The following is an 11,737-nucleotide window of genomic DNA, read 5'->3' as shown; positions in this document are numbered from 1 at the left end:
TTCCCGCTTTTTCACTTATTTATATTTAATTACAAGAGCAAATGCTATTTGAAACTCTCCATGTAGCAGAGTGGGCAGAGGGAACTTAGCGCTTAAACTTTAGTTAACTTTACTTTTCAATTTTCGGGATTATTGTGAACTTTATCTTCTTATCTGAGACATGAAAATAATTCATCCCCCAGATGGGAATCAAACCCACAACTGTCATGTTCTACAGTCTAAACGCAGTACCACTACACCGAGATAGCTCCTATATATTAATGCTGTCATACACATTTTTATATACCTATATAAACAATATTTTTACCCTATTTTTTTAAGTTTATTCCAAAATTCTCCTACAAACCAATAGTATTCCCAAGATACAAACAGAATATGGGAAATAGGATCGGAATATTAAAGTGATTCTTGAATTTTCCGATTACGTGCAAATATTGCATTAGGGAGAGTGACCTAGTTGTAGAGCACCGTCCAATACGTTACTTAAGCGTCGCTAGCGATAACGACACGAATTTATTTAATATTTACATGGGCAGACCAAACCTAAGAAATTCCCATACGTGGGAGTTAAATGCTTGCTGCAGTTAAATGCTATTTTGTTCCTAATTGCCTTAATGCCTAATTGTCTTCCCCACTCCTTAACCTACCTACATGTCAAGTTACAAATTTCTAAGTCCACTAGTTTTGGTAGTACGTTGTCTGTCAGTTTTAGAAAAGCTTTATATATTACAATAGCGACCCTCTTGCGGCTTCGCCCGCTTTTACTACTGAATTATTCATATAATGTATATTTGCAAAGCACTTAAGATAATGTGAAAATTAATTAAACCCTAATGCAACCCGCATTTTCGTAGTTTTAATAAGGATTTTCCAATTGTTTTACACAGCAAGGATTTTTTAGTAGGTACCGTAATTTTAAATCTGTGCTACTAATCTTTTCAAGTACTTATTAAAATATATTTAAATGACTATTTTTAGATAGCTAAATTACTATTTTTAAACGGAAAACCAATGAACGAAACGAAATTTTAAACAAAAACCTACCTACTAATAACTACTACAAAAAATATGAAACCATATATATCGCGCTGAAATAATACATTCAATTCCAATTATCCAATGCGTGCAAACGCATCTAAATCTTCGTTGCTATAAAGGCAGGCGGGTTTTTTTTTTCGAGCTTGTGGTTAATGCTGAAGAGGGTATTCTGTCCCTGATGAAAAGCAAGCATTACGTAGCTGCCTGTGAGGAAAATTAAATAGAATGATCGACCGGGAATCGAACCCGGGCCGCCCGCGTGACAGGCGAGCATTCTACCACAGAACCACCGATGCGTGTAAGGCAGGCGGGCGCGGCGGGCGCATGGCGAGTGGCGAGCCGCTTCGCAGCAAGGATTTTTTGATATTGTAACAACTTCTAAAGTACTTATTAAATTGAAAAACAGTAGAAGACAGCTTTGATCTACATTAAATGGCCAACGTAACTAATATACTTATTTATATGCTGAGAGTAAGGGATAAGGGAAACTTGAGTAACATACAGCTGATGTGTCAACGGCGGGATGTGTCAACAATTAAATACGTTTTTCTCTAAAACTATTCGCAATTTCGAAATAGTGTAAAAAGCAAATTTTATCTTCGTTTAACGTAGAAAATTAATAAAGTATTTTAAAGGATAAGGATTAATACCATTATGGAAAAATATTCCTCACAATAAAAAATATATTGAAATTATTATTTTTAGACAGAAAAATGATCACTACACGTTATTCTTAAAAGATACGAATATGCGCTTGCGAACTTTTTTGTAGATCTTATTAAGAGGGACAATACACTAGTACATTTTTTCATGTAGTGCTTACCATTAAAGCAGCGCATGCGCGAAAGTGTCTCAACGGGTAGGACTTTATACACATTTATCGTATTTATGTTAATTTACATAAGAATGTACAAATAATAAACTATATATAAACCTTCCCTGAGAAATACTCGACCTAATGGTGAAAACCGCATCAAAATCCGTTGGGTGGTTTAGAAGAAGAAGAGTTAGAAAGTTCAGATAGACACGAAAAGCGACTTTGTTTTATAAGATATAGGATTTATAATTGAAAGAAGTAATAGAAAATATATAATGGCCTTGCAATATAAAAATAAATAAAATGGAAGTTTCCAACAAAATAAAAATTTAAAGTACTTGTAAATAACACTATACTTACTTTAGTTTACAGGAAATAGTTTACAGTATAAGTAATTCCCACATTGTAAGTATCGTTTACTTTAAAAGCTTTTGTTCAGAATGATGTAGTACATTAAACTATTATTCACGTAAGACCAATAGATTTTAAACTTCTTATTATTAAATTTATATTTTCTATCTATTTGTATACACTATCGAAGCAATATATAAATAACAATTTAGAAATTCTGTAGTTAACGCTGTATCCCGTATATAACAGTGTAGGAAAAGAGAACTGAAACCGTCTGCTGAATTCTCGAGGCATTGACTGGCGGAACACAACGCCGCGTTTGGCTTCGTTACCAGAGTGAGAATATGAAAATATTCAATAATTCATTATCTCGAGTGAAAATCACACACGCTACACGCTTGTGCCACTACACGACGAGTTTCTATTTTAAATATAATAATCAATTATTCTTCCATATGGGAATCGAGCCCAGAACCATCCCATATACAATTAGAACCTGCCCACTACACCATTTAAGCATCCCAAAAAATATATATTATACTATAATCTGTAAAATACAGCTTAATAATAAGCGTACTCGTAATTCAAACACAAAACCGATAACATAGATTTAGATGGCCATTGTATAACAATTTGCGCTCAAGTTAACAAAGGCCTAATGTCATTTATTGTCAACGTTATTCTGACGTAGGTACTAATTAATAGTAATCACGACTTGTTAAATAATAATTTTCATATAGTACGTATATACAGGATGTACCGATCGACGGATTGATGTTTGTCTATGGATAGAGGACCTCAGTATCCTTTTGTACTATGTTCAGTGATTTTCAGTAAACAGTAAAAAAATGTTATTCTCATTACAAGAACTGAGTCTAATTTAAAAATTAACAGTAAATTCACTAAGAATAATCGATTTTTTTTATTTGTTATACATTTTCAAAAAATATTCTCCTTTCTTTAGTGTAGAATAACACTATGAAATACACAGAAAAGATCAAAAAATTACTTCCAAACACACTTCCTTCTCTACGTTGTAAACGGTTAAACCCAGGCTGAAGGTGGAAGGCAAAAAAATATCTGGACATTTCACGAGACATAAATACAAGGTAAGTACTAAATTCTCTGTAATCCTCGGTGACACTATCTGAGCAAGGTGCGAGACTAACCACCGTTTACACGCTTGTTTTATTGTTTGGACTTGCGACCTAGTGGAATGGAGTAAATGAATTTGAAAATGTATGTCGCCTTGTGGCGGCATAGTATGGGTTCGATTTCGATTCAAGGGTATGAATTATTTTAACCCAACTATGCTATATACGTGGACAGATAATTAAGAAATTTGAATACAGGCTTTAAAAGTATAATATTAATAAAATACTGAAGGATTTCGTGTAATATCTTTTTCCCCTTTCCGCCTCAATTTAAAACATTTGATGTTCAACTATAAAAAAAAATAAAGAAAACAGTAAATAATAAAAAAAAATCCCAGAATAAGAACACAACCGTCAATTCTCAATACACAATTAAACCTACCGTAGTAGGCTTTTTAAAATTGATTATATTCCCATTATGCAGCTGGATTCGTTATAACGGCCCGCTATTTAACTAACTAAGTATCTTTTGTCACTTTGTAACGGAATTCGGTCTCATTTTTCAAATCTTTTATCTCTTTCCATTCACATTTTCCCTTCTTTGTCATTTTAATTGACGTCATTTAGAATAGTGAGGCTGTTTCGGGAAGGATGAAATCATAATTTATCAGTGTCAGGGGTAATGTATATTAGCTTATAGTATATAACTTGCTTTTTGACCTGATTTTTCTTACTAACTTTGATTATTTATAAGCTTTAACACTCGTTTTAAAAGTAAAATATAGCATATATATATTTATCGTACCTAAATCTATCTACGACATATACATATATAAATGTTTGCGAAATATACCAACATAAACCAAAATTATATATGCTATAATTGAGAAAAGAAAAAAACTAATATTTTTTTTGTAATATTATTACAATATAAATGATTAAGGTATAAACGCGGCGTTGAGGTCCGCCGCCCAATACTAAAACGGAAGCGTCTTAATGGGAACGGAGTGTCTCAACAAAACATGAAAATATATTGAATGTATTGAATACAATCTATAATAAATTGAAATTTACCTCCAATGAATTCAATAATGCTGTATTTCAAAATGTAATAAAGTTTACTGTCCCTTTAAAAGGTCTTTACAAGGACAATTGACTTACAATATTCCGAAAAATAGACCTGCTCCATTATAATTTTATTTCACGAACTTTAGAAATATTTGAGAGACTTTAGGAATATTTTTAAATAGTAACAATAGAAAGAAGACAAATAAAATATTTAAATATTAAGATAACATATATAGTAGGTACATATATAATTAAAACAAAATTTCAGTTGTTGAAAGCAAAAGTTAAGCAGGCTATACTGTATTTATTCAGTAACTACATATACAGAATACTGTATGGGGTAGGGCGTAACCTAATTAAATATAATTAGGTAACTCCCTACTCCTTGAAATATGAGAGCGGTATAATCTGAAAAATGGATTAATATAGAAAAATTATAAACAAATGTCTCTTGAAACTTCTAAAATGATTTTGAACATTTACAAAATGACAAAGAATTACTTATCAATATGCAATATATTAATAACGATAACTCAATTTATATACCCAAAACTAATAATTTAATATCACCAAAAATTCCTTTTTAAAATAACGTCGCGAAACAAAAACATATGTCGATGTTCTCCCAAGTTCCCTCTCAACACATGTTGGGAGCACTTCCTGCGAACTACTCTGATAGCATAAGCAAAACTTTCCACTAGAATCTGAAATTGTCCAACAACGTGTAGTCAATGGCTGGAAAAAGGAGCTTCGTAACTTTATTCTCCGTATACTTTTGTTTATTTTTGAATAAACTTTCAAAAGTATTTTTTATATATATACATATATCGTGATTGTAAACTCGATGGTAGTGGGTTCGATTCGCACTTATCGATACCGGAAGCTTTTGCCTTATTTCAATTATATAAACCTTTCAAGTTCTATTACTTCAGGCGAGGTCTATTCAGATGCAAAAATATACGTAAAAAAAGTTAGAAGCAGATAACGCAGCAGGAAATCATGTTAAATCATTCTCGCTCATAAACGAAGTAAATTTTCTTTAAAAGTCAGCCCTAAATCTCCGAAGGAGCCACCCTACAAATTTAACTCAACTTTTTCAACTGCAAAGGGCAATAAACAAAATTCACAAGATAATAAGAACAATAAAAGCCTCGAGATTGTTCCTAAGCTTGTCTTTAAGTTTAAGAACGGAATATTTTATCACTCCATCCTCAAAGCTTAGACTTAAAAGGTTTTGTAACTTCACTTTATAGGACTACTAGTGGACCCGGACGCGGCTACGCCTGCTTCAACTATAAGAATATTTATTAAATATATTAATTAAATTATTTTCAATTTTCAATAGAATTAGTAAGTAAATATAAGCTTAAATAATCAAAAAGAATAATAAGTAGATATACATTATTAGAAAAAAATATCTGAGTTATTGAAATTAACCAACAAAAGGATTAAAAGTAACTAAAGGATAGATATTCTTAATAGAAAAAGTACCTAAAGTTTAGAAAAAGTACCTAAAGTTTTCCGTGCGTGCGTACATAGATATCGACTCTACGAAATAACTAAACATTTCTCTCTATTAAGCAGGATAATTTTAGCGGGCAATATCAAATAAAATAAGAAGAGAACCAAAGTGTAGCTTAAATTAATTATAAACAGCAAATAATTACATAAACATTTACAATAGTTCGAAAATGTATGAAAATTTATAAAACTGTCAACGTCATCTGCCCGTTCGCGTCGGTCATACTCACACTGTGCCGCCCGTAGGCTAGGTCATTTGGAATCAGTGACATCTCCTTAATTATTTATTAGAATGTTATACAGTAAACTATAATTTCAATCTAGATAAAATGTTAATAGTGACTATTATATATATTTATTTTCATAAGGATGAATATTAAAATGTCGCGGTAACGGTTGCGTAGCGACGCGACGGTTGTTATTAACATGGCAGAATAAACTGCATGTCAAATTAGAAAGTACTTTAAAATATATTAGTATATATGTGTAATGTAATGTTATATAGCCTATAGCACTTCTGAAGAATGCAGCTTTCATACAAAACAAAAACAATGAAAATCGGACCAGTAGATCCAGAGATCTTAGCGTTCAAACAAACAAACAAACAAACAAACAAACAAACTCTTCCGCTTTATTATATTAGTATAGATAGTATAGATAAATTAGCATATGTTTCAAGATGTGAAGATTTTCCTATTGTATGCTATTATACCTACGTTATTTTGATTGGAATTTTCGTTTTAATTATGTTTAGAAGAGTATAAACATTTTGTCGCAACGGGATTCAAACTCGCTCATCTTAAAAAACGTCCAACGCTAGCACTGTACCATTAATTCTTATCAAACTACGTCAAAATTCTGATACTTTAGCTGCAACTTATTAAAGTTATTAGCATAATAATTTTAATCGTTCCTTTGTACTTTTCTTCCCTTAATATCTAATTAACAATTTAAAAACTGTTAAAATTTTACATTTATTTTCATTATTGCCGTAATTCTTCTTTCGTTAATAAATTAAACACGCGGTTGACAGCACGGGCCGTTATTACGCCGACCGCTCATTGAAAATTATTTTATTTTCATTTATTTTTTGCAAGGTAAGCAGAGAGCAAGTATGTAGCAATATATAATTATTGTTTGTACTCTCTTTCCCTTTAAGTATGCTAGGTGGTGGAGTTTAACGCCGGGATTTGTCTAAAGAAAAGCAAATCTGTGAGTGTTTTATGTATGAACATTATTTTGCAAAGTATAATCCTACAAACATTGCAATTAAATACCTAAGAGAAGAGTCTAATATACTGCACATTTAAATGTTTTTTTGCCAGTCGGGACCCAGCGTCTCACTAAGAGATCACTTCACAAGAGAGCTTCATAATATAAGTATAGAAATATAGATATCGTATAAAATCTTCAGCTCCACAAAACAAACACAAAAATCTTCAACAAGAAAACCAGCGTCGATCACCCAAATCTCCAATTGAAACTATAGAAAAATATAATAGAAACTAATACCATTCACTCCATACATCTGAGGCCTCCACAACCCACATTACATACGGAACGAGGGTGAAAACTAATAAAGGAATACCCGTTAAGTGCGTTAAGTCCTTTAGTTAGATCTGAAATGATGGTACGTGCCTAGAATGCCGATCGCGTTCTGGATACCTTACTAAAATTTGATTCTATGAAACGCTCTTTGTCTAACTTCGAGCTTTGGAAAGTCGTTGAATTAATTTTAGTATTCTTTTTTACCCTCGCATTCCGCCCAAATCGAAATATTTTGTGTTGAGTTACGGAGCTCAACGCCGTATTTTTAGGATCCCATCACCTTAAAAGGTAAAAAACCTTTATGGGATCACTTTCAAAAATCAAATTTGAAAAATCCAAAAAGTGAAGATCCATACTTACACCAGTTTTTTTCTTGTTAGCAGAGCGAGAAAGTGAAATTTATTAATTCCTCCTAGTGGGAATGGAACTCCAACTGTCACACTTACAGTCACACGCTGTAGCACTCCGCCACGACGACCTCCTTAAATTCATCATCATCATTATCATCATCAGCCTGTCCTCGTCCACTGCTGGACATAGGCCTCTCCAATGGCACGACACTGAGCTCGGTCTTCAGCTCTTCGGAACCAGCCGCTGCCCGCTACTTTGCGAATATCGTCACCCCATCTAGCTGGAGGACGTCCTACATTACGCTTGCCGAGGCGTGGTTTCCTTAAATTAAAAGAGTTAAATGATGACGTTAACATTTGCATATATTATTGCATTTGCAGATAGGATAGGGATACTTTTACGAACATTCCATTTTATTTTCCGCCCATACTTCGGTAGGTAATATTTCTTTGCGACGACGACTAACGGCACATTACATTGATACTCAGCAGGAAATAGGATTTGAGCCCGTCCCGGCACAGCGCAACCGTGTAACGCAACGATTGTGGGTTCGATTTCCACTGGGTGGAATGAATTATTTGATATTTTCATTTTCTCAAGCATAGCGATGAGTTCCACCACTCAACATGCAATATTTCAAAAATTCGGCAGTAAATGGAAAACGCAGTACATTAACACTAGGTTCCTTCTGTCTACGCTACCACGTTGAACCACCAGTTGCAGTGTATTCGTCCGAATACGTTAGACCTCGGTTCGAATCTTAATGATAATGAGTACTTACTTAAGATTAACCAAAAATCTTCTCAGGTTGATTGATTTAGAGTGAGAAATTATTGTAATGAAAGAAGTAAATATAAATACATTTTAATACTTTCTTACATACAATACTGAAAAATAAAAGAAACATTTAAATATAATATGGTCCCTATATTCGCAAAATGTCAACAGACCGTCTGTCCGTCCCGCTACGTATAGCCTATCGTTAGGCCTTCTACCCTAAAAGGGATAGATATATTACCTCATAAACGCCTCAGTAATGGCTATCTAAATCTTAATACTGACTGAATGTAAGATCTATGCCACTTCCTAAGCAGATTGAACGTCTATTTCTGTATATTTACATTTAAATGTATTTCCGTAGGAAGGTCGTTGCTTGAAGTCATCGTGGCCCAGCGGTAGTGTCTGACAGTAAACGAGATGGTTGTGGGTTCGATTTCCCTCAAAGAATTAGTTTCATTTTCTTAAAATCAGCTTCATGCTACATGCAGTATCACAATCAGTACATCAATCTTCGCGCAGCAATACTTTGCTGTATGCGGGATACAAGGCAGAGGGAGCCCAGTGTTACGACACTCTGCTCCCCACTTTCTGCCGAATTCTTAGGCATTGCGGTACATAGAATAAAAATATGTCATATTTTTTAAAATAAAATATGCGGATTAAATTTAGACATACTCGAGTGGAATAAAATATTCAAAATATTTTTGCACCACTTTAAAATTTTAATCTATTATAGTGTATGTAGGTAGATACCTGTTACTGTGGTTAGCTAAAAGGTCTGTAGTCATACACACGTTTTTTGATTAAAGTTTAATTAAAATTAAATTAAGAGAATTAATATAATGCTTTGTGCACTGTAAGAGGCAGGTCGTGGTGCAGGAGCACAAGCGTGCCGCGCTGTATGCGCGACAGGTGGCGGGGTCGATTCCCACTCGAGGGAATTGTCTTATTATTGAACGGAAGCGTCTAATGAAAGATAAGCCGGCGAAGCCGTGAGCGGGTCGGTAGTATAAAAAAAATCTATCTAATGACATGCATTCTTAATATTTTATATAAAATTTCGTTTTAATACGATTAAGATGAATATTTCAAAGAGTCACGGTTGGTAGCACGGTGAGGCGAATAGTTTGACAACTTTCGCTGTGCAAGATTTAGAAAGGACCATTTTCAGAGTTTCCCTCCGGAAAGGTATCTCAGTCAAGTTTTTGGCATACTTGTGGAAAGTCAACTAAGAGTCACAAACGAGTGTTTATTGTACTTTTCGTATACCTTTTTAGTTTAAAAATTCTTCATTCTCAATTATTTAAAAAAAAATCGAAATTTTTTATTTTAAAAAACCCCAGGCAGTGCTTAATATGTTCAGGTGAAAGGAAAACTTAACTAATTATAAATAAAAGCTAAACGTGCAGATGTGTTTGCTAAAACAGGAAGAGAAGTCCTTTCACGGAATAATAAAGATATATCATTTACTCCGTCGTCTAATCGCTATCTATAACAGAATAGAACCTACAAACTGTCACGTTCACAGTTGTACAGTTGTAGGTTGTACTTATATGAGTATAAAATATACACTAAAAATGTATCCGTATAAATCTTTCTATTTAGAAAGGCGAACAAGTAGCAAAGTTTGAAAGTTAGAAAAACAAAAAGTTGAACGCAAGTCAAACTTAGAAGCGGGTGGAGGCGACAAAACGAAGAGTTACTTTCTTAGTGGTTTCTGCGATAGAATACACGAAACTTTTTGAATTCATTGTAAGTCCAAAACGGCGGTCAAAGAATTTTAAAATATCTTTGAAAAGCATCACTTTATGGAGAAATTGTTTTATAAGATGGATGATTAAGTAACTGCTGAAACTATTTTCACAACTGAAACTAAGAGGATGTCGTGGCGCAGCGGCAGGAGAATGTAAGCGCGGTGGTTGTAGGTTCGATTCCCACTCGACCCGAGTGTTCGTAATAATATACTAGCTTTTATTTGCGGCTCCACCCATATAGACAAATTGAAATATCTAGTGCTCTATGTGACTCATGGAAGTCCGGTAACACTAACCACATGTAAGTTCCTAGATAAATGAACTAGTTCGTATATCGCGGAAGACCAACCCAAAAAGATTTCTTATAAATCTATAATTTTTATCAATTTAAACTACTGAGATTATGGCGTTTTATAATATTAATATTGATAAAATAAGTATTATAAATTTGTCCCCGGCGCCCGCGGCCGCTGTATCAGCCAGGCACATCACGCGCGACGCAACGACCACTCTGCCTCCATACTTTAAAACTAACTTCTACAATTTAAACTTTTTTGGTATCCTGCAAAAGGTAATTTCAAAAAATCTATACAAAAGGCACAACGACAACAATTAATTGGATAAGGAAATATATAATACTAGCGGCCCGCTCGCGGTTGCACCCGCGTGAACTATGTTATTATTAATTTCTGTCTCCATGACTACGTCCTAGTCACGTCTATGCAAAATTTGAGACTCCTAGCATTTAGTAACGAATGACAAAGACAAATGTCATTAGTAACGAAGTTTCATACAAACTTTCAACCCCAAAAACAACCCCTTAGAAGTCGAATATTACAAATTCGCGTCTTAGCGAGCACCTACGTCCTATAAGTAACTCCTATGGAAAATTTCAGATTCCTAGCACATGTAGTTTCTGAGATTTCGTGATGAGTGAGTGACCTTTCGATTTTATATATATAGATAAGAACATAAAAATGGTGGACTGTGAGTTATTATTAGGAAATCTATCCCGGACTTTTTTTTATAACTTTCAAAGGGGAACAATTTTGTTATAGGTGTATGGTTTTTGCGTAACTTAAATGTTTGCAGAATTCGCGCGGAACCCTCCCGTTGTGCAACATTTTTATTCTCTACTTCTACAGGTCTTAGGTTGGGTTCTGTCACAACACCTAAAGTTTCATAAAAGCTTCTCCACAAGCTGAATGAGGACAACTAAGTAATTTGTCACCAGCGTCTCAGACGTGGTAAGACTAAGGAGATGCGTAAACTTGACTACAATGGCGACTTAACTAAAACGGCTTCATTAAAACAATGGACCTTAAATTAGCATCAAGTTAACGTTTTTCTATTAGGCCTAGGCTCCATCTTAATAAATTCATAGTCGTAAGTTAAAATATTTTGGTATATAGGCA

This window comes from Heliconius melpomene, chromosome 10 (genome assembly GCF_056956725.1).
Source record: "Heliconius melpomene rosina isolate 202511_hmr_F chromosome 10, ASM5695672v1, whole genome shotgun sequence".
NCBI lineage: Eukaryota > Metazoa > Arthropoda > Insecta > Lepidoptera > Nymphalidae > Heliconius > Heliconius melpomene.
The sequence above is the reverse complement of the archived record's forward strand: the minus strand, read 5'-3'. Positions refer to the sequence as shown.